This window comes from Leptinotarsa decemlineata, unplaced genomic scaffold (genome assembly GCF_025532065.1).
Source record: "Leptinotarsa decemlineata unplaced genomic scaffold, Ldec_3_MD MMD2_P_RNA_scaffold_5, whole genome shotgun sequence".
NCBI classification, from domain to species: domain Eukaryota; kingdom Metazoa; phylum Arthropoda; class Insecta; order Coleoptera; family Chrysomelidae; genus Leptinotarsa; species Leptinotarsa decemlineata.
The window spans coordinates 24,277,221-24,302,382 of NW_027412532.1; the positions used below are offsets into that span (position 1 = coordinate 24,277,221).

Genomic DNA, 25,162 nt, shown 5'->3' on the forward strand with positions numbered 1-25,162 from the left:
AAAGGAACTAACATAATTGAACTCCTACCACTTCCTTGATATCATATATTATATTTTGCCTCTTGTTTTGATTCCTGTTTATCGAATTGTTTCTGTTAAGTTCCTTGTACTACTGTGAATTCAAGAATTATTCATTGATGGTGGCTCTTATATTTACCATCAATTAATACTCAAACACTATCTGCCTTGAGAAAACAAACCTGGCTCACTACTTTTTCACCGTTATACAAAAAACTTCAGAAGAAAGAGAAAAGCAATCAAGTTCAAAATAAACTCTTTATAGAGATATGCAAATCATGCACAGAAATTTCTATCAGATTCAGACTGAAAAAGAAACACATCTGAAACAAATATTTTAAACATAAGATATGAAATTGGAGTAGTTATCATTCACAGGAACGTAATAATAGGGGAGCCCAAGCGGGGATTTCGGGATTTACTAAAGCGCGGCAGATTAATATACAGGGGGATACCTTGTACCCGGTTAAGTACCTCCACTATATGAGCTCCATATATAAGGCCGCCCGTGAGGGATAAAGGATCAGATTAGTAAAAAAAATTGATCATCTGAAATTCTCGAGCGCGTCAGATTAAGGTAGGGTGAGTAAATTACATGCTGAAAAGTGTATATTTCAGTAATCTGACAATTTGAGAGTGACGTAAAGAAAGGGGAGAAAGTTGTAAAAAATAACGTCATTTTGACATTCTTGAGCGTAGCTAATTTTTTTTTTATTTTGAAGGAAATAATTCAAGAATAACGAAAAATATATAATCTGACGATTTCCGCAAGCCGAAATAACAAAAATTCGTCGATAAAGTTTAGTGCGTGCAGCTGTATGATACCTATATTTCCCTGTCCGAGTTTCTATTCCTCTTTCACTTCTTCTGTATCTATTAGGTACTCTCTCACTCCGTCCCAACTCTGAATTCTGTTGCCATGACGCCATCACAGCTGATCACAGAAACTCGTTCGTGATGAAGATGAAAATGATGATTAATCAATCAATTGATTATAAAAAATAAAATTCTCAATATAATGATACAGTTATTTGAATGAATACAAGTATTCTACTTAAAACACATACACTTATTTATTTGCATGCTATTCCTGAGATTTTCAATTATTTAAGTTCAATGATTAAAAAAAAAAAATTTTTGTCAGATTAGGCGAATCCCTCTAGATAATCATCAGGTTATGATGAATGAAAGCTTTTTTTTGTTGCAGTCAACACCTGTTTGCATCATGCAAACAATCAGATCAACATAATAATATTATTAAAAATACGTAGGACATTGATACTATCAATATCTGACGCGCTCGAGTATGTCCATGCAACAGTATTTTTTTACATATTTGAAAATCTATAGCCGCTTCCCCCACCTATGAAAAGTTATGTAATATATGAAATTTTTTTCTTCTTTTCATTTAAGCTTTGCAACCTAATATGTCTCTATGACGCTCGAGTAAATCCCTATTTTGCATCGTGTGCTCCCCTACTATAATGCATGCACTCACATGCAAATCGATTATGTATATTATTATCTATCATCTCCAAGTATCGGGTAAGAAATACTTTTATTCAAGTCAGCACATCGTCGAACTTTCTTAGACGAAAATACATTCATATCTAGCACTTTATGTCACTGACAGTAACTAATCTGCTTTTGTTGCGATGACAGTAGATACGGTTGATTCAATTCCAGTCACAGGAATTTGGATTGAAAATTTGAGTATTTTTGGTAAAAATTAGTTTTGAGAAAGAAGCTTTTCGGCTTTCCACTTCTTCATCTTTATACAAACAATGTGGTGTCCAAAGTTCAAGTTGAAAACTTCACACGAAATGATCCCAGGAACATTACATAATGTAGGAAATGAATTTGTGAATGAACTCAATTATGATCAGGAAGTGAATGATCATTTGTTGGGATTATGTTCTTCAAACTAATTGAATGATGAAACAATTGAAGGCAAGGGCTTCAAAATAGAGTTTTACAGCGATAAAACACTTCTTTCCAACACCGATAAAACTTGACTGGTTGAAATTCACAGCCAAAAAATCAACATCTAATATTGATTTGTATTGAATCATACGTGACTCTCGGAGCCTAGTTATGCATCATTCTTTCAATTTATATGAAACAATTTGTATTTTCAGTGTATTTTCAGAAAACGATTTACAAACATCTGATTCCCCATCATCTTTCCTATCGAAATTCCTTTTTATTTTCATTTATAATTCATCTCAATTTATCGTTCTATGCCTTCAGGATGAATTGTTCTCACAGATGTCGATCAATTTCTCCCTTATCGTCTCATAATTAATTCATAATATTCCTGTCGGTTAACTCTCAGCAAAATTTAATGAAATATAAATTTCCGAAGTAACATAAAGTGGAAACGATTGATCGATAAGGACCACATTAAAACGACAAAATAAAAAGATTTTGCATGCGATGCGGTAATTTGAATGGTGCCCGTTCCATGCGATATTTGATAATTTCATTTAGAAAAGATCAAAGAAGGTTTCAATATATTGAGTTGAAATACTCCCTAATATTCATACATAATGATTTTCCCAGTATAATATTGATTTTATTCGTATAAAACTGTAGAAAAAAATAACAGATACAGTGAAGGACTCAAGGTGATCTTCAAGGTGAACATGTATAGAAAAACAGGATTTTTGAAAATTTTTCTGATATTGATAGAAACTCATGTACTTACTGTCAAAAATTCTAATTTTGAATCAAAATGATACCCAAAAATATGGACTAATATCATGATTTATCGTAGTGGAGAGTTATTAGAAAAATATGGTTTCCAGATGCATCCACGGCACATGGTAATTTCCAATTGGAGTTTAGTAATTGATATTCTTCATCAAAAAATGTTCTGAATGTTCCCAAAATTCATTTAATGCTTTCATTGTGTCACCGATGGGGAAACTAATGAATGTGTCCGTAACCACATGCCGCCCCTTATATTCGTCAGTGAATAGATTGATTGACACCTTATCCATCAAAAATTCATCTAATAGTTTAGACGCCTCGGTGGAACATACGTTAATTTAAGGTTTCAGAAGTTGTGTCTGTTTTAAAGTTATGTTTTTTTGTCGTGGTATACTCGTATACTGAGAATTTTCTACTCTATACATTGATGCTGTTCATTTATTTCACATTTTGATTTTTTGACTATTTTTGTTGAGCGTTCCGAAACAAACCAAAAAATTATTCATCAGGCATTGGGCAATGATACCGTTAATGAACGTACTGTTTGACATTAGATTGCGAAATTTCATTCCAGACATCTGATTTCAGTTTCGAAGGTGAAACCAGAAGTGGTCGACCTTAAGTAATCCAGGACGATGATTTGAGAACCCTGGTGGAGACTGACTCATCACAAATGGTGCGTGAAGTGGGTGTCCCATGATTTGCTCGATCGACTGAAATGGTTACGTATCTTGCGCAACCAAAACGATACTTTTTCAATTAGATCGTCACTTGTGATGAAAATTGGATCCAATAACATAGCAGGAGACGTTCAGGACAGTGGATGGACGCCAATGAGCCACCCAGGCACTTCCCAAAGACGAATACCTACCAAAAAAAATCATGGTTATTGTTTCGTGGTCAGCGGCCGGTGTGATTCACTATAACTTTCTGTAACCGGCCCAACCATCATCAGCAGAGTTTTACTGTGAGGAAATCGAAGAAATGTACCGAAAATTGCATCAGCAGCAGCCGGCACTGGTCACCGGAAGATGTCCAACCCTGACTCACGATAACGCCCGTCCACCCCCGCCATACTCCCCAGACTTCTCGCCAACCGACTATCATCTTATCAAGCACTCCAATAACTTTCTCACCGGTAGAACCTTCTTCAATCAGAACTAGGCAAAAGCGGCCTTCGTCGACTTCATCGAATCCCGAGCACAAATTTTCATGGTGGCGAAGTTAATCGTTGGCAAAAGTGCACTGATTCAAATGGCACTCATTTCGATTGAATTGAATAAGTATTCATTGAACCATTACAGTTTGAAGTAGGCTCATAAAACCGTATAAAACTTTTGAAACAACCTAACAAGCATATACATATACTGCAAAAATCATAACCTTGGTTTTTGGCTTCGCCGTAGGCGGGAGAGTGATGAACACTATTTCTCTGAATCATTCGTTAGGTATCTCATAATTCCATTAATATCCACTACATTACTTTATGTTTTCATATTTTCTCATGTTCGTAATTCCAGGAAACCTAGTTAGGAATTTGTGATTTGATTTCATTTCGGTTCCAAGTGAACATTCTCCTGAAGGTATTTAACTTTATTGCGAAAGTATTCAGTCATGTAAACTAACTGGAACTGCTGAAGTGCTCACAATGAAAAATAAAAAATATCCGGTATTTCTCAATTTTACATTCTACAGGGAAATGATAATACGCCGTGGATTCATTTAGATTTTGCGGTGATGCTAACATTTTTTATGAAACTGTGTTTTCAAGTAAAGGTACATCGTCTCATCAACATATATCTAATTTTACATAATACAAATTTTTTTCACAGATATATTGACAGATATATATTTTTGATGTCAAATCATCAGTATTTCAATCAACAAATTCAAAATCACTGGAATTAATAGTGTAAAAGCTAGATGTAGGGAAAAGTACACTAAGCAACATATAAGTGTACTGAGAAGTGAGTGTACAGCTTTACATTTTTGCAAATAAATCTGAAACAATGGCATCTGTCGAAAAAATGTTTGCATACTGAATGGATCCACATGAAATTCTCTACAAAAATGTCTCATACACTTTTTCGCTAGGGTAGACAGTCGGGGAGGGAAATAAGAAAAAAACAGAAAAGGAAGGATTTGGCTTTCTACTTATCCATCTTGATACAAAAAGTTAGGGAATCTTCCAAAGATGGAAGAGTAGAAAGCCTTTCTTTCCCAAAATAATTTCTTCTATAAATATACCCCTTTGAATTTAAACAAGATTTCTATGGCTTGGATTGAATCAAATAAGCGAATGGATGTCATTACGTACTGTCATCGATGACATGAGTAGATTCAACTCATTCCGTGACATGAAATCGTAATTTTATGAATGAATTGAGTGTTTTTTTCGTTCATTCACTATATTGTTTAGAAATCGTGTGAATGACATCTGATTCAATTCCATAACGAATGTTTGGAATACAAACTGAATAGAAAAAAGTGTTTTCGTATAATTCAGTGTTCATATAAAAGAATTAATTTCGAAAGTATTTTTTTTTCATGTAATACGAAATGATCACTTGGTGTTAAAATAACGGTTTAGCGTTGGGAAAAACATACATAGTTACTTCAATCAATCAAATAACAAAATCCTGCAACCAGATATAAAATTGAACATAATAAAGTTATGATAGAGCTTCATAATAAGATGAGTTTGAAAAGAATCGATGAAACATTAATTTATTTTGCCGGCTCCATTTTTTAGTTCATTGAATTACATCGAAAGACGATTTGAAATTGCAAATAATATACGAGAAAGAAAGAAAAATAATTTTATTACTTCTGTTACCTATATTTTCAGCTCTCGAAAGAATAATTGTTTGGCTATTATATTTTCAGATCTTTTCCAATAAGGTGGTTGACAGCTGACTATAAAAGGGTGAAGTTATAGTAATAATATCACCAGTAAAGTCGAATAACCTTTTTCGAGATCAATTGTCCCAACACCAAACTGAGGATGCTAACTTTGTTGGCGAAACGCGCGTCGAGTGCAAAAATATCAGTTTGGTGTTAGGGCAATTGATCTCGAGAAAAGTTATTCAATTTTCACACCAAAGGTTCCAATCTCATCGTAAGTGAAGTCGAATTTCAGAGTTTTACCTCTTTAAGACATGCAGTAAGTCTCATTCCGTAGCTTTAAATGTTGCATATAATAGCTGAATTCAGTTATAGTTTCAATTGGTACCCAATTCGAGAGTTAAAAATGAACGCTCTATCTACCAAGAAATATATTCATTATATGCTAGTAAAGACAATCTGAAAATTGTTGATAAACTTAGTTTACATTGTAGTAGGACGCGTAGAAGAACGTGTGTTGCCTACCGCCATATTTGTTTTTGAAACTCGATAAAGTTTATTGAAATACTTAGTTCCACAATTTATTATTTAAATCTAGCTAATCGTTGAATAGGTTATGGGCCCAGTTTACCCAGTTGTGTTGAATCAGTAAACGGAGCCTGGAAGTTACAAGTGATTTGAAGATAATTTTGTGTTTGGAAGCAGAATTTAAAAAGAAATATATCAAGGCACGAAATATAATAGTGCAAGGGTTGCCAAATAATGTTTTGGAAACCATAGAAGATGAAAGTACAGCGAAGGAAATGTATGATATATTAGAAAAGACATACACGAAACAAGGTATCTCAGCTCTAGTTAATTTGCAGAGGAAACTTCGCAGTATGATGTACACAAAAAGACAACTAAGTGACTTCGTTAGATAATTCGAAAAAACATTCAGTGATCTCAAAAGCAGCGGTGGTTCTATGAGAGAGGAGGAAGTAGTGACACAGCCGTTACCAGCAATACCCGAATCGTACCACCACTATGGATGTGATGTTCGCCAAGAACTCCAATGATATGAGTTTTCAATTTTTCAAAAATAGACTACTACAGGAAAAAACCCGTCGACATGATCTAGAGGAAACGAGTAACTTGTCAGTGGTAGTGACAACAAGTTTCCTGGAAGTGCACACAGAGGTCGCGAACGAGGTAGTCACACTAGGAATAACGTCCCCTTTCCTTATAACTGCTATAAGTGTGGAAAACAAGGACACAAGCGAAGTGACTGTCCCGACATGAAGAATGCAGAAGTAGTAGAGAAAGAAGAAGAAATTGCTTTCATTGCTGTGTCAAACTCAAACAATATGAGTTTGTGTGGTAACACTGAATCAGCTGTCAAAACTCTCACTTCAACAGTTGGAAGTCAAAATGTCAAACAAAATGATAATGACATTTTTTTCTTATTGACTCTGGTGCTGCAAACCATATTATAAAAAGAAAGTAGGTCAATTTTTAAAGGAAGAAAAATTAGTGTATATCTCAATAAATGTAGCAAAGCTAAGAGAAACAATTAAAGCACATAAAAGTGAAAACTTGTATGTAATGGACAATAAAGGAAGAAATATGAAAATTATAGATGTTTTACAATGTGATGAATTGGAACATAATTTATTATCACTTAAAAAATTGAGAAAAAGGATTGAAAGTAATATTCGAAAGTGAAACTGAAGATAATAGACAAAAACTCAAAAATGATTCGATGTAATGAAAAGAGAAATGAAAATTTTTAAGTTTTTTACCACTTTTATTTGTAACTAACGTTACTGCAGTTTCGTCCTATATGGTCATTCTCAAACTTATACAATAAACCGTATACTAACGATAGTTACAAATGAAAGTGGTAAAAAAGATAGAAATTTTCATTTTTCTTTTCATTATGATATCCTACCACGTAGTTAACGGCTACATCCATCAATTTAATGATTCGATGTGATAACGGTGGAGAATACAGCTCTCACGAATTTAAAAAATTCTGTTCTAACAAGGGAATTCAGTTGCAGTATAACATACCCTATAACCCAGAGCAGAACAGAGTAAGTGAAAAATTCAATAGAACCATTATGAATATTAGTGCCTGCACATCTATGGAACGAATATTAACCTGTGAAACATAAAAATATTTGGAAGTACTGGTTATGTAGCCTACAGAAATCAGAACTAAGTTAGATGATCATAGTAAAACAATGATTATGGTAGGGTATGTACCAAATGGTTATCGTAGGTGGGACCCTTCACAGAGGAAAAAACTGACTGCAAAAAGTGTCATTTTCAATGAAAAATCAAAACCCAAAATGTTGATGAAAGGCAAATCAATCAGCCAACATTCGAAACGGAAGACTTTGATGAAAAACTACTAAATGAAGATCATCAAACGGAGACAGTTGAGAATGAAGTATCAACAAGACACAGTGAGAGAGAGAAGTAAATAACAAAAAAACTACAGGATTATGAACAGATCAAAATGCGATTTGGTATAGCTAAATGTTATGTAATGCAATTTAAAAAGTGACTCTGAAAAAACTGAGTAGGCGTAAAAATTTTCGAAAATATGACATTCTGATCCAGAATTGTCTCAGAAATTCAAAAATGTTACAATATACAGGGTGTTTTATTTAACAATTTAGAATTGGAGCTATTTCCGGTTCCACCGGAAATGACCGGAAAGTGGAAAATATGTGAAAACTCTTCTCTTGACATATCATTAACCTGAACCAAATCTTACTTTGATACATCTACTAGTCTAGAAGTTATGATTTATATAGATTCTTTGACACCCGGTATATTAACCCGACAATAAGAAGTTTGTAGAGGAAGAAAATATTCAGTATACAGTAAATATTAAAAAATAGAAAGTATTTTAAAATAATCGTATACCTCCCCCCAACCCATTAGATATTTTTTTTCTAATTGATTCGGCCGTTACTTGAAGAAGATCCATAGTAATTTCATTAACTACTCCTCACGATTTATTCTCTACAAACTTTATTTGAGAAATATATCACGGCATGACTCGCTTACACAGTAGCTTCTTCAACAGTGATTTGAATTCAAATTACTGTTTATAAAATCCATAAGATATTAGTAACCTGTTCAAAACAATTTCAATATCTGACATTTAACTAGTTCAAAAGATTTTATAATCTGAGGAGGCCAGTCACTGGACCATATGGATTTCATAGCTGTCACTGTCACTTGAATCTTCCCAGAATTGACGGCACAGAAGAGTGGATGTATTACCTACATCAGACTGAAACAGGTAGTCGGGTTTGTTGGGTTAGCAAGATCGTAGTGAAACATGTTTTGGTGTAGGTCAGTGGTTAAGTGTATACGAATATATATTTTCATCCATTAAGATTTTTAATATGCTGTGGATACCGTTTTCCTGAAATCAAGGTTAGTTGTTACTTTATTTAGTATAGAATTAGTTATATTCGCATCACTACCTTTTAAATACAGTTCAAATTCAAAATATTATCATTCAACTATGAAAATATAATACTACAAAGATAGTTGATCGGAAAAGCTTCGATAATGCATTCTTTATGGAATGTTTAGTTTTTGAAGTTTATATTTTTCGATATTTCGTATGAAATGTTCCAAAAACTACCATGTCTAAAAAAATTTGGGAACTCATTCACATCACATAATGATAATTTATTTTTTTCATAATCAAAGTTTTGTGTTTTATATCTCCAATTTAATTCGGAAAACTCGTTATTCAAAAAATAAAACTATAATCTCTCTACAGCATGTCTCACTTCACCTACTTTCTGTCACTTTCTGTCAAGTGATGTTTGGTTAATATTCACTTCAACCCACGATCAATTTTGATGATATTTATATTTTTGAATTTCTCATTCAAAAATGAATCTATTATTACAATCATCAATGACAAAAATTAAAGAAGTTATACAAATTTTAAAGTTACATTTCATGGCTATGAGACAAAATATAAGTTGTGAAAATGAGTTGCATGATTAGAGTTCAGGTTGGGTTAGGTTAGGTTAGGTAAGGTTATGTTAAGTTAATAAAAAACTATATCTATTTTTCCGTTAACCAGCTGTCGCACCCCTACGAACGACAACCCTCAGAAGTCGAAACTTGTGCGAGCTAAGGATTAACGAGTTCTTACCTTTTAACGTGTGACTCCTATATGTTTTTAGAAATCTCTCATGTTACATGTTAAGTCTATTGGGGAAAATTTCAACTGTTGAAATGAGAAGTTTGACTAGGGTATAGGTTAGGTTAGCTTTAAGTTGCATTCAGTGTAAGGACTGATTTGGAATTATTATTTCCATCATCGAACTTGTAATAGTGAACCTGTATTATCAGTGGTGCTAGGCTAAACCACAAATGCATTACTGGACTCAAGTGTCCTTGAAGGACAAGCCTTAGTAATTAAGGGCGATGACAATTAACTTTTAATTACTGTTCAGTTTATGTTATAGATGTGCAAAAAGAAAAGATTTTCAAATATTCCAATAGGGCGCCAGTCGCGGGGGAAAAAGGAGCGTTCATAAAATAAAGTTACATTTTCATCACTGTTTCTCCATATCGCTTTATTTTCGGAGGCTTAAATTTCGTTTGTAGGTTCGTTTTATGTTGTGGCTGAGAAAGAAGAAAGGATTTATGAACATTCCAACTGGAGCGCCAGCCACGGGAAAAAAGAAGCATTCGTAAAATGAAGTTACATTTTCATCACTGTTTCTCCAAATCGCTTCATTTTCGAAGGCTTGAATTTCGTTTGTAGGTTCGTTTTATGTTGTGGCAGAGCAAGAAGAGAGTATTTATAAATATTCTAACTAGAGCGCCAGCCACGGGAAAAAAACATCATTGATATTCGAGGATTGAGTTGTGTAGAAAATTCGGAATTAAAATTAAAATGTTGTACCATATATCTTACTTACTATCATGCCTAACCATAATCATCATCAACACAAAGTTGTGAGAGAAAAGGAACAGACTACGAATTTTATTTGGAACAGCTCCGAATGCCAGCTAAATAATTCGTGAAATAATGTAAGTGGTTAAAGTTCTCTAATAGTATAATATTATAAACTTCCTTAAACCTCAGAACAATGTATCTCTGTTAGATTTCGCTTTAAATTGGTGAGTTGAATGTTCCTAACTGAAACGAATAATTGTTATAACTGTTAGGGTTAAAGAGAAATAGGTTACCTATTCCCGAAGTAGAGATGTAAATAACTTTATCAAAATCATAGTGTCGACATCTGAATTGTTTGTGAAATATTTTCAGGTTTCTCGATATTAATATAGATAAAAATGATTTGATCTTCGCAAATATCAAAAATATATCACGACATGTTTCGCTAATACATATACTCTAATTTTTATATATAGAGTATATAATAGAATGAACTTTCAGTATATCATTGACTATGAAAAAAATACTGTGACAGCGAAACATGTCGTGATATATTTTTGAAGATCAAATCGTAAGGTGTAGTTTATGGAATTCCTATGGATCTTCAATAAGTAGATACTTGCCGAATCAATCAGAAAAAAGTTATGCCAACAATGAAACGAGACCAAAAGACATCAGTTCTACAAAACTGCTTCTTCCTGATGATGAATTCAGAAAATTCGTGTTCAAGGATTTGTTCTTGTAACCACTGTGCGAGAATTAAAAACAAAAGTTGAAAATAGTATATGAACTCCAACAGAATTCTGGAATTGATGCAATTCGGGTTGTAATGAAGTTTATATGAAGCTGATACTGGCTGCCAGGACCACAGAAGTACTCGTAATCTGTGCAGTTCAATAAGAAGTAATTAATATTATTTTATAATAAAAATGATAATAATAATAATTTATTGGAACTCTTCTTTCACGACCATCAGGCTCATACAAGCTAATAAGCATTATGTAGTCCTTCTCGGCCACCAGAGCAAAACGATATTCTTGGAGTTCTCAGCTCCTGGCGAGAGGAATATCGTCCGAAAGATGAAGGGAAAACGGTTAAAATATCGAGATTTTCTCTAAGAACTCCGCAGACTCTATCCAAATCACTTTGTGAATATGGTTGTTTGGATTATAGGAGAATCTTAGCCGGACATATGCAGAAGGCTGTCATTCTGGGCTCACTGCACTTGCTCAGGGCACATGATTCTCGGACCCAATGATCACTTACCCCACGGTGTGGGGAGTGGTCATTGATTGATAATACTGGCGCGCCCTCCTCGATGTATCGGGGCTTCGGGAGTCAGACCAGCGCGAACTTAGATCCAAATAATAATAATGAGTTGATTTCCAACGGATACAAGACCTAATTACAGAAAATGCCTAAAAACTAGTTTCTAAAACTTATAAGGTTGGTGATGAGAAAAAAAAAGGGAATTACGTTAGATTTAATGCAGCGGCGAATATCTTTGAGAAATAAATAAATGATATCAAAAATTGTATTGACATTTCGTCAACAGATCGTGACAGGTGATTTGAATGCATAGTGTGTCCTTGCAAAATCTGAGTAGGACGTCATTTCATATCTAGTGTTATGATGAGGAACAAACTGAAATAAAAGGTTAGAAAGCACCTATTATTTGCAAATTTGAACATAATTGTTCAAATTTGCCCATCGGCATTTCCATTATTTTTTTCGTAGTCTTGAAAAGAAGCTGCTATGTGGCATTTGAGCAATTAGTTTTCTTTGGATAAATAAAATGAAATAGTGATTAGTAAATCAGAAGCGTTACAATTGATTGTATTTATTGGTGACCCTTTTGAACACAGTGACCAAGAACTGATATATTCAATAGAAATACATAGAACACTATATAATCGAACTAATCAGTATAACATACATTTTATCGACAATTTTTCATGCCCACTTTCTATCACGTTTTGTTATTTTGAATCATCCTATTGTGTTGTCTGTACTTTCACATGTTTTAGCCCACAAAGTCTTACTTTTTACCTAGAAATGACTGATTTTTGGTACAGTTGTTCCCTGTAAACTTTGAGCCCTAGTTAAGGAAATTATTTTGTAACCTTACAAACTTCCTCTCGTTCATTGGTGTTAATTCAGGATACATTTGGTTGAATTTTTTACACGTTCTGACAATGATTTGATCACTTTGTTCATTTGTATAATAAAATAATTTCATAAGAACTTCGTTTGAATAATCGATATTTGCATTCATTTTGGAAGATGAAACTCTTTGTAAATTACTTATAAAAGTAACCGAACTTTCATTTCACCATTTTTCACCATCTTTCAATTTACCAAGTAATATACAGAGGTTTCATTTGAAAAAATAAATTTTTGACTACTTTTATGCACAATGGAAATAATAGTAATTTTAGCACTCCCTGTATGATATGAAGTCGATTTCTTGGTGTTATTTGAATATTTCAAGTTTGCCCAAACTATCATCAAAATATCAACTTTTCATGAATTGAGAGTACTGATGTACCTAATTTCAATTAAGGCTATGTTTTGGACAAAAATGTATAAATATACGGGATGTTCCATTTAAAAAAATAAAGTTTCTAGAACTTTTCGATGGAAATGGCAACGCCGCAATGCTGAAAATATTTTAGATCGATAGAACAGGTAAGGAAATGTGAGAGGTGAAATTTTCAGAAAAATCATGCTTTGCGTTTTCCAGAAACGTCTAACCTACCATCGACCGTGAGTCACGCTGTATAATGAACTACATCGAATTGCTTGAAAATGTATGTATCAGCTTTTCAAAGTAGGTGAAGATAGGCTTGGGATGACAATTTGATTGAATATGTCCCGATTGCTCCAGAAAGTACTGAAATTATGAATATTATCATTTTACCAACTGTAGTTGATTATAAATCATATTTTACAATACAATATAATTCATTGTTTTATATAATGACATGTGAAAGTGAGTGAACTTGGTAGAATTTCTTTTATATATGTACATACGTAGTTTTCTTTTGCTGTTTACTGACTATTGTTGCACAAAAATATTAGCTGTTTTTTTGACACAATATAATACTTCATAACAGATATAAACTAGCAATTGAAAATGAAAAAAATGGTTTTGTACTATCCTACAATATTTGCTTCAGTATTCTACAAATTGAAAATCACAAAATTAACACAGATATTTGAAGAAATACAGTACATCCTATTTCAGTCCATTCGCCAAAAATGAAGCAACAGAATTCCAGAAACTTCTCAAAATTCGTACTGAAAATTCACTTTTTGTTTGTATGAAAAATGAAAACCTCCCTGTGTACTTCTGTTAAAAAAAAATATGTTTTTCCATTAACCAGCTGTCGCACCCCTACGAACGACAACCCTCAGAAGTAGAAAGGTGTGCGAGCTAAGGAATAACGAGGTCTCACCTTTCAACGTGTGATTCCTAACACGTGTGATCCTCCTAAAATACATCTTGAAAATTGATAATTGACTTGTTAGCCATAATACGCTTCTTCGCTTACACTGTTGGTGGGCAATTCTTATTGTTAATATTATTATTAACTTATTATTGTTAATATTGTTAGTGCCTTCAGTAGCTTCCTACCTTTATTCTCTTGTACGTATTTATGCAGCTGAATACCTTTCTCCGCCATGTTGCTTAGAGTAAACCAAAAAACAAAGAAACTCTGTGTTTTTGCTTTTTCAACGATAATTTCAAACTACTCAATCTTTCTCTAATTTTCAGATTCAATAATGTAATCATCCCTTTATTTTCCCAATAATTGTTTCGTACATATCCCTAGCTTGGTGAAATGCTGGAACAAATACGCCACAATCCTTATGTAGAGTTATTAGACTTCTCTAATCTCTTTAGAACGTGTCGTACTCTAATAACTTCTGTTCTCTGTTCCGGGAAACGTACACCATTTTTCCACGAGGGTTTATCACTCACGGTAGAGCGGGCGCACCGCTGCAACTCACTGTTTTCAGGAGTTTCCTCCGTTTTAGGAGTTCAGTACGCGCTGAAACTTCGTTCGAGCGACAACTCTTCAGTCATAAATCGGGGTTGAAGTTTACGTTATATAACGTAGGTTGATCCTTGTAGGATGGAGTAGAACGTTAAGAGGTAGGTATTAGAAATTGTTATATTTTTGACTTGTTTTTTTCCTGAAGGGCAAGAATTTCGAAATGCACTGGCCTGATCCCTCTATTGCTATTTCGATTAGAGTCATAAGTTTGGTTTATTCAGACAAAAGTTGCCAATATGGATGAACACTAGATTTTTTTCAGATAGGCACTGATATCAATGGTTGTTTTTGACTGCAACGTTTCATTCAATAAATTACATCATCAACTTTTTTTTAATACGGATATCTAGTATTTTTAATAAACTTCATTAGTAAGTATCGTAATCAATTCAGCCATGTATTATAACTCATATACAAATATACACACAACATCAAAAGTCGTGTACCTATCAGTAATTTTGAATTTTATTTGATTCAAATTAGATTGTTATTGAACTATGATGATTTCCGAATGTACACTTCTAGGAAATTTAAATAATAGCATAAGCAATATGAGAAAAAGATTTTAATTCTTATGTAAAATAATTTAGAACATAACATTTGTTTATCCTCACTCAACATTAATACAACTGTGCGTCGAAACAATCAAGCAATTGATTTTTTCTTGAGCAATACTGTTCCATTCCTCTATTGCTGTTTCAAGTGACTCTTCTGAATGTTTCGATAAGTTAATGCGGTTGTGAACTGCTCTTTAAACAAAGTCTGAGATGTTTTCAATAGGATTCTGATCCGGCGAGTTGGGTGGCATGTCTAGTTGAGTAATTTGCCCTTGTTCCAGTACATTTTGAATCATTTTTGCTTTATGCGACCTGGTGTTTTCGTTCATGAATATGAAATTATCACATAATCCGTTTTGTAATGAATGAATAATGGTCTCGATAATAGTTTCAATACAAACTCGACTTGTCAGGTTATTGGCGTTTGGCCATTGAACATGATGCCCCCCAAAAATCCTTGATAAGGAACAACCTCTCGAAGAATATTCAGTCTTAGTTGACGACCTGGCTCTCTCCAGACCCTTTACCTATGGTCATCTTTCCGCAGTCCAATTGTGGTTTCAGCTGTAAATGGTACCGATCGTCACTGTCACAAAACCATTCGCTATGCTCTCGCGCCCATTGTAAGCGAACAGCTCGATTCCTTGAAGTAGAGAAGGTACGCTCAAAGACCTTGCTCTAAGGTTTGTTCGATGAAGTTTTTTTGTAACTGTACAGGTAGATATAACACGGCAAAATGTACCTTGAAAGTGAGCTCTAAAAGCTGGAGCTGAATCATTTCGATGTCTACAGGAATATATTGAACCGAATACCGATTCTCTCATTCTTGTGATACTCGAGGCCCACTACGTGGTCTTATTTTCATTGTTCTAAACTCCTAATGCCTAATAACTATTTGAATATTCAATATCTTATGTATATGATGATTGTCCTGTGAAAAAAAAAGTCCACGCCCTGGTATTATTTCGAAAGAAAAGTATTGATTCATGGTACTCTAAATTCAGTAACACTGTTCAATATTACAAAAAAATTGTGATGAAGTAGTAATGTGATATACGCCAACATTTTTGGTTGTGATCATTTAGTTCAACTTTGTTACCCAGCAACACAAACGCAATAAGCATACAAGTAGAATATTAATATGTGATCCAAGACTTTTGATGTTGTGTGTATTTCTCTGGTTTGGTTAGATATTTCCCTGTCGCACAAGGACGTACATTAACTCCAAATATTTCTTGAGAATTTGGAGGTAGATGTTAATGTGTTTAAGCAACGGTAAACGATAAATTGAACATTTGTTGTTTTCTGGTTCTTTCGTTTTTGAGGATGTTACAGTTTTTTATATGGATTCCTTTGTCATTCCCGCCTGTGGTAGCAATAGAAAATTTTGACTATTTTTTCGAAATATTTTTTAGTGATTGGGGGAAATTATGTTGATAATTGATTTTAACAATACTTTTGTCAATGAAAGGTGAAACAGGAACCTCCGGCATAGAATAAATACAAAACAAGCACTTTTTCCAATCACCCAATCTTCTCAAAATGAATTTTGTCTATATGGTTGAACATTTGATTTTTTTATTGGGACTATCAGTGAACGTTCTGTTCATTGGATATCATCATCAACTTTTTTCCAAAATGAATATTGCATTTCCGGTGATTGGGAAAGGTGCTTTTTTCTGATTAACACTTTTCAAAAAACTTAAAAAAATGGATGGGTAATCACATCTACCTGCAACTACAAATTTTTAGAGATACTTGAATTATATGTATATTCGAATCCTAAATACAAAAATATGGGTCTCTACTTCTTTGAGATATCTCAAATGGGAAATTATACGACTTTTATGAATCCGATACGTTGAGAAATAACGTGTTGTTATACACGGCTGAATCCAGTGAATGAATCGTCGCATTGAAAATTGGTTCATACCATATTGTAATATACATTACACGACATAAAGAAGGTTTTTTTTATATTCTTTTCATATTATTTGAAACGGAGGCGGTAGACCCAATCAACAAAATCTGGTAGTTTTATTTCATTAGTTTGGATTTCCAGTGTCTAATATGACATAAATTGATTTGAAATCCCTGAAAGAATTTGTAAAAAATTAAAAAAAGATCAGCTGAGAAATAACAATTATATTAAGTTAAAAAAAACGGATAAGCAACAACCAAGAAATAAAAAAAAAATTAAAACAAGAACTATTAAACAAGATGAAATTTAAAAAATTATTAACAAGAAATGAAAATGAAAAATTTAAAGATTCTAAACCAAGTTACTTCACGACGTTTCGATTGTCTTCGGGTGATAACTGGATTCATTCCTTTGAGATCTGACTATTTATAGGTTATTCGAGTGCTTTCAACTATCTCCTCTTCCCTCTGTCCGCTTCATCGGTTTTAGAGGAAGCTGACCGTTTGGCGGGAGTTGGTCGTGTTCCGCTTGATTAGAGGTTTCCATATGTTGCGTATCTCTAGGCTAGCTTGGCTAAACGCATTGTAGGACAACATATACGCGGCTTCTTTGAATTTTCTCCTAAACCAGTGTTCCTCTTTGTGGATGATTTTTGCTTGAGCCCACTTGATGTTATGTCGATGACTCCAAACATGCTCTGCTATTCGTGATTTGCTGGTTCCTCCTCGCTGTGTCTGTTTATTGTGCTCGGCAATGCGAACTTTCAATGGCCTCTTAGTTTTACCGATGTATGATTCTCCGCAATCACAGAGTATTCGGTAAATGCAATTTTTGGAATCGTAGTCCGCATTTGGTGGCTTCGTTTCCATGAGGCTACTACGGATAGTGTTCCCAGATCTGAAGCAGGTTCTGATGTTATACTTGGACCCGATCCTTCTCATCTTTTTCGACAATCCTTTGATGTAGGGAAGTACAAGTACTGGTTATGGCGGCTTCTCTTCCTTGTGGAGCTCTTGCAGTGAAAGCACGGTCTAGTAGAGTCTTGAGGATTCCTCTCTTAGCCGATTGATGGTGGTTAGATTTCTGGTTCAGATACTGTTCTGTGTGAGGGTTTCTTCAATGGCCAGAGTTTCAAACCACTAAATATACATATTGGCTATAACCGGTGAAATTGGCGATCCCATTGGCAGTCCCTCATCTTTGAAGAATTCGTCCTTCAGTTGGAAATAGCAGTTTCGTACACAGCATCCTAGTAATTCCATAATTATTTGTATCGGTAACTTTGTTCTATCTTTCAAGTCCCCATCTTCGGATAGCTTCCTCTGTATGATTTGAAGTGCTTCTTCGACAGGGACGTTGGTGTAGAGACTTCCCACGTCAAAACTAATCAGTTGATCCTGCTCTGGTAATTCTAGTTTTTTCCTGAATTCTCAAAAACGGCCATTGATAGTCGCGATCTGGAAATTATATTTATTGTCTCTGCAAACTCTAGCAATAGTTGGATCAACTATGAAAACGATATATATTGGTGCGTGGGTATTATTATAAGTTTTTTTCAAAAGTTGTGTCCGTTTCAATGAGTCTACTTTGAACTGTTATATCTCGGAGACGTGTTCAATTCAATTGAAATAAGAGCCATTTGAATCAGTGCGTATATGCCAACGTAACACAACGTTGGTTGATTCCAACAGCATTTTTTCGCCTGGTCATGACGCTCAATTTGTTTGATTTTCGAACAGTGATTTGTGAAACGTACAGACGAGCGATGTCGTGAGGCAGGATCGGATTATTTGTTTACTAGTGCCGGCTTCTGCTGGCACGATTTTCGATACATTTCGTTGATTTATCTGCTGTGATGGTTTACAGAAATGTATAGTGAATCACACCAGCCGCTGATCACCATATAGTAACCATGTTTTTTTGTGGGTTTTCGCAATTGGGAAGTACCTGGATGGCTCATTGGTGTCCAATCACTGTCCTGAATGTTTCCTGTTGTTGTAGAGTATCCACTTTTCATCACACGTGACGATCCGATCCAAAATAGATCGTTTTGGTTACGCAAGAGCAAAGAAGAACATACCCCGAAAAGTGATATTTCTGTCGATAGTTCACTCACTTTTCAATTTTTTTTACCTTTCCAAAACGTTTCAAACCATCAAAAACCGCATGAGAGCTGTAGCCTAGTTCTTTCGCCATCTCACGCTCCATTTGTGATGGGTCAGTCTCAGTCCTCAAATCCTCTCCTGGATTACTGTAGGTCGACCACTTCAACCTACTTCGAGGCTAAAATCTCCGGAACGAAATTTCGCGAACTAACGTCGAACAGTGCGTTCATTAACACTATCATTACCAAATGCCCGGATAATTTTTTGGGCTATTTTGACATCGCTTTGATTCAATTTTAATTCGTAGAAAAAGGTTGGCTTAAAATCGTTCAACGACATTACCTTTATAGTAATATGTTGTGAAGAGGCAAATTTAAAAAAAAAATAACGGCATAAATGTATGGAGAACAAAATTCTCTGTCGGCCAGTATGCACCACGACCCAGTAGAATAAATATTTATTGAGATATGGAGCTATAGAAACACATGACATTGGAACGGACAAAACTTTCAAATCCTCATCGAGATTTTCCAAATTTTGAAAATATCTGTAGCGTAACGATACGATGAAAACGCTGAAAACTCTTTGTATTACTGCTTGTGTCAGAGTTCGAAAACGGAAGAGTGATTAATTGGAAGCAATCGATACGAATATAATCATCTCCGTCGATTGACAAAAGGGTCAACATGTTATAATGATTTCATTTTACAGATATATCTGGGTTGATGTTGAACGACTACAATCGATGGCCAGCCGAACCATGAGTAATTGAATTAGTCCTGAATACATTTCATTCTATTCATATTGATATACAGGGCGTCTATAATTTCAGTTTCTTTGCTTGATTCTTCTGATATTGGCAAATGTGAAGTACTAGTGAATGATATCAGCCCCTTTCGTTTTCGGTTTAAAAGGGTAAAAGCAAAAATTTTGAATTTGAAAGCTTTCAATACAGTACGAATGTCAATAGAACGAAACATGGCAATATATATGAATTTGAAATTTCAAATAATATTGATAATTATAATAATATATGCGGTCTCGGCCTATATCCATCGACATAAAGCGGCCCTTAGAGTGCTATATTACCATCTACGGCACTCTTACGGTATTGACACTGGTCCCTACGCTCCTGGGGATATTGAATCTGTTGTGGGGAACGAGAAGTGCCGAATTTATTAGAATGATTCGTTTCCCACCCTTAGGCTCATACAAGCTGATAAGCCTGATGTATTTCTTCTCGACCACCAGAACAAGACGATATTTTTCGTGGAGTTTTCAGCTTCTGGCTGACGAATATCGTCCGAAAATTGTCATTTTTTCCGAGCTGGTGCATTACATTTTTTATACTAAAATTAACATCGGAAGTCCTAGATGGGCCTATGTGGAATGAAAATGTGATCACAAGTTGGACTGCTGATGTTAGTCAAATGAAGGCATTCTATCTTGAACTCTGCAATTTCCATCTGTTCGTTGAACAAACCATCTTCAACAATTGGTGCACATTAATTCGAAGGATGAAATATTACGTTACCATGTTAACTTTCCGCTACTTCTCATTGAAGCATCTTCATAATCTCAAAAGTTCACGAACCAAATTTCTTGCAATATCCATTCGAAATACTGTTGCAGATGTTGTTCATAACTGTGAGGTTTGGAAAAGTCCCTTCTTCATTTGCAGTATTATTCAGAAGAGTTTTGATGAAAATACTTTTTCTACACCAGAGCTTCAGAACTCTCTCGACGTACGATTTGCTGATCAACTTTGCCTCATGAGGATATGATGAAAGTTTTATCATACCCTGATGATGCTGATTCTGTTAACGAAACCCTCATCGAAAGTCATTGTTCTGGTGTGGGAAGAACACATTCTTGAAGATGAGAAAAGATGAGTATATTCAAACATTGGTTATGAACGTTCGGAGCCTTTTCGTTTCCTGTCTGTATTAATGCATCAAGATTTAAAAGTGAAGTGCAAAATTTCGTAATAATCTATTTTGAATTAACCCCAAGAAGTTTTTTCTTTCGTTTGGTTCAGAGTATTATTTTTATATTTTAGGCGATCCAGTTTTGAATATACTAGTAGAGATTTCATTAACATCGACTTGAAAACTATTCTTATACAGAATTGCCCATAGCTTCCTCGCAGATTCATAACAAAATTCAATACTGAGTTTTCATCTGGATTATAAAACACTTGCTCATCTGAACTAGAAAATCACTTTCGTATATTTGGACTACAAAAGCACTTTTGCCGAGAAACCTTCCACTACCTTCCAATCGTTACGTAGTAGTATAAATAACAGAAATCCTTCATGAGTTTGAAACTTTCGTGGTAGAATAGATTGCATTTGTACAGATAAAAATGTATGTTATGAGTGACTCCAATATAGTTCTTCTCATGACTTCAATTCCGTGTCAGATGTGTGCTGTACAATTTACAATTTGAAAAAAAAGTAATATCTGTGTTATTCAATATTCACAATCGAATGTAGCTCTTCCAGATATTTCCTGTACAGATTTGTATCCTAAAGAATCTAATTGTTCCTTTATCACGATGTTCTTCACCGTTTATATTTGTGAAGGCTCAAAAACCAAAGAGGTTTATTATAATATAAAAATGTTGAATATATGCTACCAAATTCTTGTAATAGTATTACATCGGTTTCGGTAATAGAGTGACATCAATAGCAAGTCATATTCTCATTGAATATTCACATATTCCTTGGCATAGATGTTTGAATTTTTTTTCACTGTCAATGAACAGTGCTGAAACTATCTGAAATTTTATAATAATAATAACTGATTTTATTGATAGGAACAAAATACAAAGAAAAAATATATATATATAAACAAAAATATAACCTCCTATCAAATGGCAGGATTCAATTTCTGACCATGCTACGGAGAAATCGCAACATGAGCAGACCTTGCTCTTCCATCCAACCAATATCCAATATCAGTTCATTGATAATTTTTTATCAAAAATACGGTGAATTCGAAACTCGCATTAGAATTCCAGGGATTATGGCAATTATACACTCGTATTATCGAACGCATGAGACATTTCAGTGTTTTCATCCATAATTCAACAAAAATTGAAATAAACTATTCGTGCCAGACACAAATTGTCAAATATCCAAAGAATTGAGTTATCATCACTTTGGGATATTGATTCATCAATAATTTCATGATATTAAATAAATTGTATTCAAGGAACCTGAAATGGTTTCACTGACATTTGAATAGTTGAATTAACGACTCGTTTGGAGATTCAATGACGATAATTCCATAACCCTAAAGAATCCAACTAATGGTTTTCTGATATTGTGAACGTTTTTGTCCATATTGCCATGAACAATACAATTTTGTTAACAAACATTTTGTTTTTTCTGCCTTCATTCTGTTTTTGCATCGTTTGCGTTTTCATTTCAAAACTCGGGAACATACACGCAAAAGGAAAAACCTCAACATCGTTCCTCAGTTGAGGAACAACCTGAGATTGGTCAATGGACACTTTTCAAATAATATTTGAAAATGTCACTATCCGTTCTTCTTTATTTCGTTGTTATTATTGGAAATGAAACGTTTATTAGACAACTAGGGTAACTGAAACATTTCGTACATTGCATCACCTTCTTTATATGCCGCAGTTGTACGAAACTTCAGACACATAAACATAATATACGACCTTTCACACAGTTATATTCCGCTGTGAAAATTCACTCTATCTTATGTTAATTTTTCAGAAATGACAGAAATTATTTTTGAACCATGTTATACTCATATGGCGTTTTGAAATTAAAGAAATTCATATTAGTTTCACAAATATTCAAAGAAAAACAAAATTCGCCAATTTTTTTTTAAGGTCTCACCAATTTCATGTTTTTATATGAACCAGAAAAAAATCAACCGGTATGCTTTTTGGCAACAACTTCATTAACGTTTCATATACAATTGGAATTTGCTGAATTGAAAACGTATTTTGAATGAGCTCTGAAATGGGCAACTTTTTCCTAATTTATCGGACCTTGTATCTTCAACAGTTCCCGTTTCTTTTTCAAACTGGCCCTCTTCATATTCATTTTCATATTCGTCATGAAGTACTCTACCAAAATGTCTCACATTTTTCTGTATTCTGTCTTTCATTCAATTCAATTCAATTCAATTCCGTCACAAAAAGTAATTTTCTAACCACCATAGAAATAGAGTATTAAACGCGTTCTCATATGGTTCTTGTCAAGACCCCCATCAATTTTCAACACACTCTGTTTTGGCATGAAACAGTCGATGTGTCAAGGAAAATTATCACATTTTTTCAACTTTTCTGTTCAAGCATTTATAACATTTTTTCACCTTTCATTTTACATTGTCTGCGAGACAATCTTAAATTAATATAAAGAAACATTTTTTTAACACGTTTTTATCAGCTTCACCTGTATGTTTCTTGTAACTCTCAAGCTCGGGATCTGTATTTGACAGAATTATCGACATTCTTGCTTGATCTGTTCGCGTACAGATGGCGCTGTACGTAACCTCCTTGATATAATTGGAACTCACTTCACATGTATTTCTTCACTAGAGAAAAGTATTTTCTTTTATCAACACGCGCGCCTGTTGCCTTATTTGTAACCCTCCTTTGCGCGCTTGCTGCTTTGGGCTTGGTAACTAATTTTCAGGCTCCCTCTCCGGAATCGGAAAATATCAATGGTCATTTTTGTAAACAATATACGGCTGATTTATCCCAAAGTTTGGATGAAATAAATATAGTTTTAAGAGACTAAAAAACACGCTTTTATAGTATACGAAACTGAAAGATGAAAAATATTTCAAAAAACTAAAAATCATGCTTTTGAAGAACATCGATCCAAAAAGTTGAAAATATTTTGTTTTAAATAAGCTTAAAACAATAACGAAAACGAAAAATACTAGTATTATTGTGAAAAAAGCGACGGGCGCTTGATATACAAAAAATATGGCACAAAGCGCCCATACTTTTTTCACAATAATACTAGTATAATACTAGTATTTAAAAAAATATTTGTAACTTTTTAGTTCGATGTTTTTTGAAAGCGTGTTTTTCAGTTTATTAAATTATATTCCCGAAAAGTTCACTGGTTTCTCAACAATGTGTATCTCACTTCAGTATTATAATACTATATTTATGATTTTCAATTTTTTATTTCAGCGAAGCTTTCATGTTTAAACTGCTGCAGTTGGGAATTTTCATCTTCATGCGACGGTAAGTGCATATTTTTATTTTTTTTCTATTTACTAACTGGCTCTGTGAACTTCGTATCAAATCAGAATATACACGAGACTAGTGTTGCCAGGTCATTTATATGCTTAGCGGCCGTTTTTCATCAGAAAAACAGTACATCGATACGGAAAGAGTTGAAATAAATACATATCTTTCACATACATGATAATTTAAACTTTCTACAATAATTCAGTAATCATTAATGAAAGTAAACTCAGTGATCAGTAGAACTCTCGACAAGTAGAACAGAAACAACCCTGAACACGGCGCTCCTCTCATGTGATTTTTTTTTCTGAAGAGGATTGATTCGCAATATTCTGCAGTCTGAGGCCTCTCTTCACTGGAAGTGAAAGGCTGCGAACTGCGAAGCAACAAATTCGTGCGAACGCCGTTCGTACGAAATCGTGCGATGCACATCTTCCATTGCCCAGTTTTCGTCCGGATTCGTAGTAGTTGAGATGGTTCTTTGGAACGGGTTTTTTAATTATTCTGATCAAAAATCGTTCGCTTTGGAATTATCACTTTTGTTTCATCGTCGTATCAGGCACAGGCGGTATCGACAAAGGCGGGAAATGTGGGTGAATCCCAAATAAAGGAGTTTGGTGACTTTTCTAATTCGTAGCATGATCTTCAAATTGACGATGACCACCACTTTTCTTATTTTCGAATAAGAAAAAACACATTTCAATACATTATTGTAACTATTTTCGCACTAGATCGCAAACAAATCCCAGCAGAACGGGATCGATTCGCAATT

At 34.2% G+C, this 25,162-nt stretch overlaps 1 long non-coding RNA gene across 2 annotated transcripts in view; it reads left to right on the forward strand.

Annotated features, from left to right (window-relative positions):
- The window catches only part of LOC111509725 (uncharacterized), a 524,725-nt gene that overhangs the window by 313,436 nt on the left and 186,127 nt on the right, over window positions 1–25,162 (forward strand). For both annotated transcript variants that reach the window (XR_012464121.1, XR_012464120.1), the window contains exon 5: window positions 24,334–24,387. This is a non-coding gene — a long non-coding RNA (uncharacterized lncRNA). The remainder of the gene's footprint in view (window positions 1–24,333; window positions 24,388–25,162) is intronic.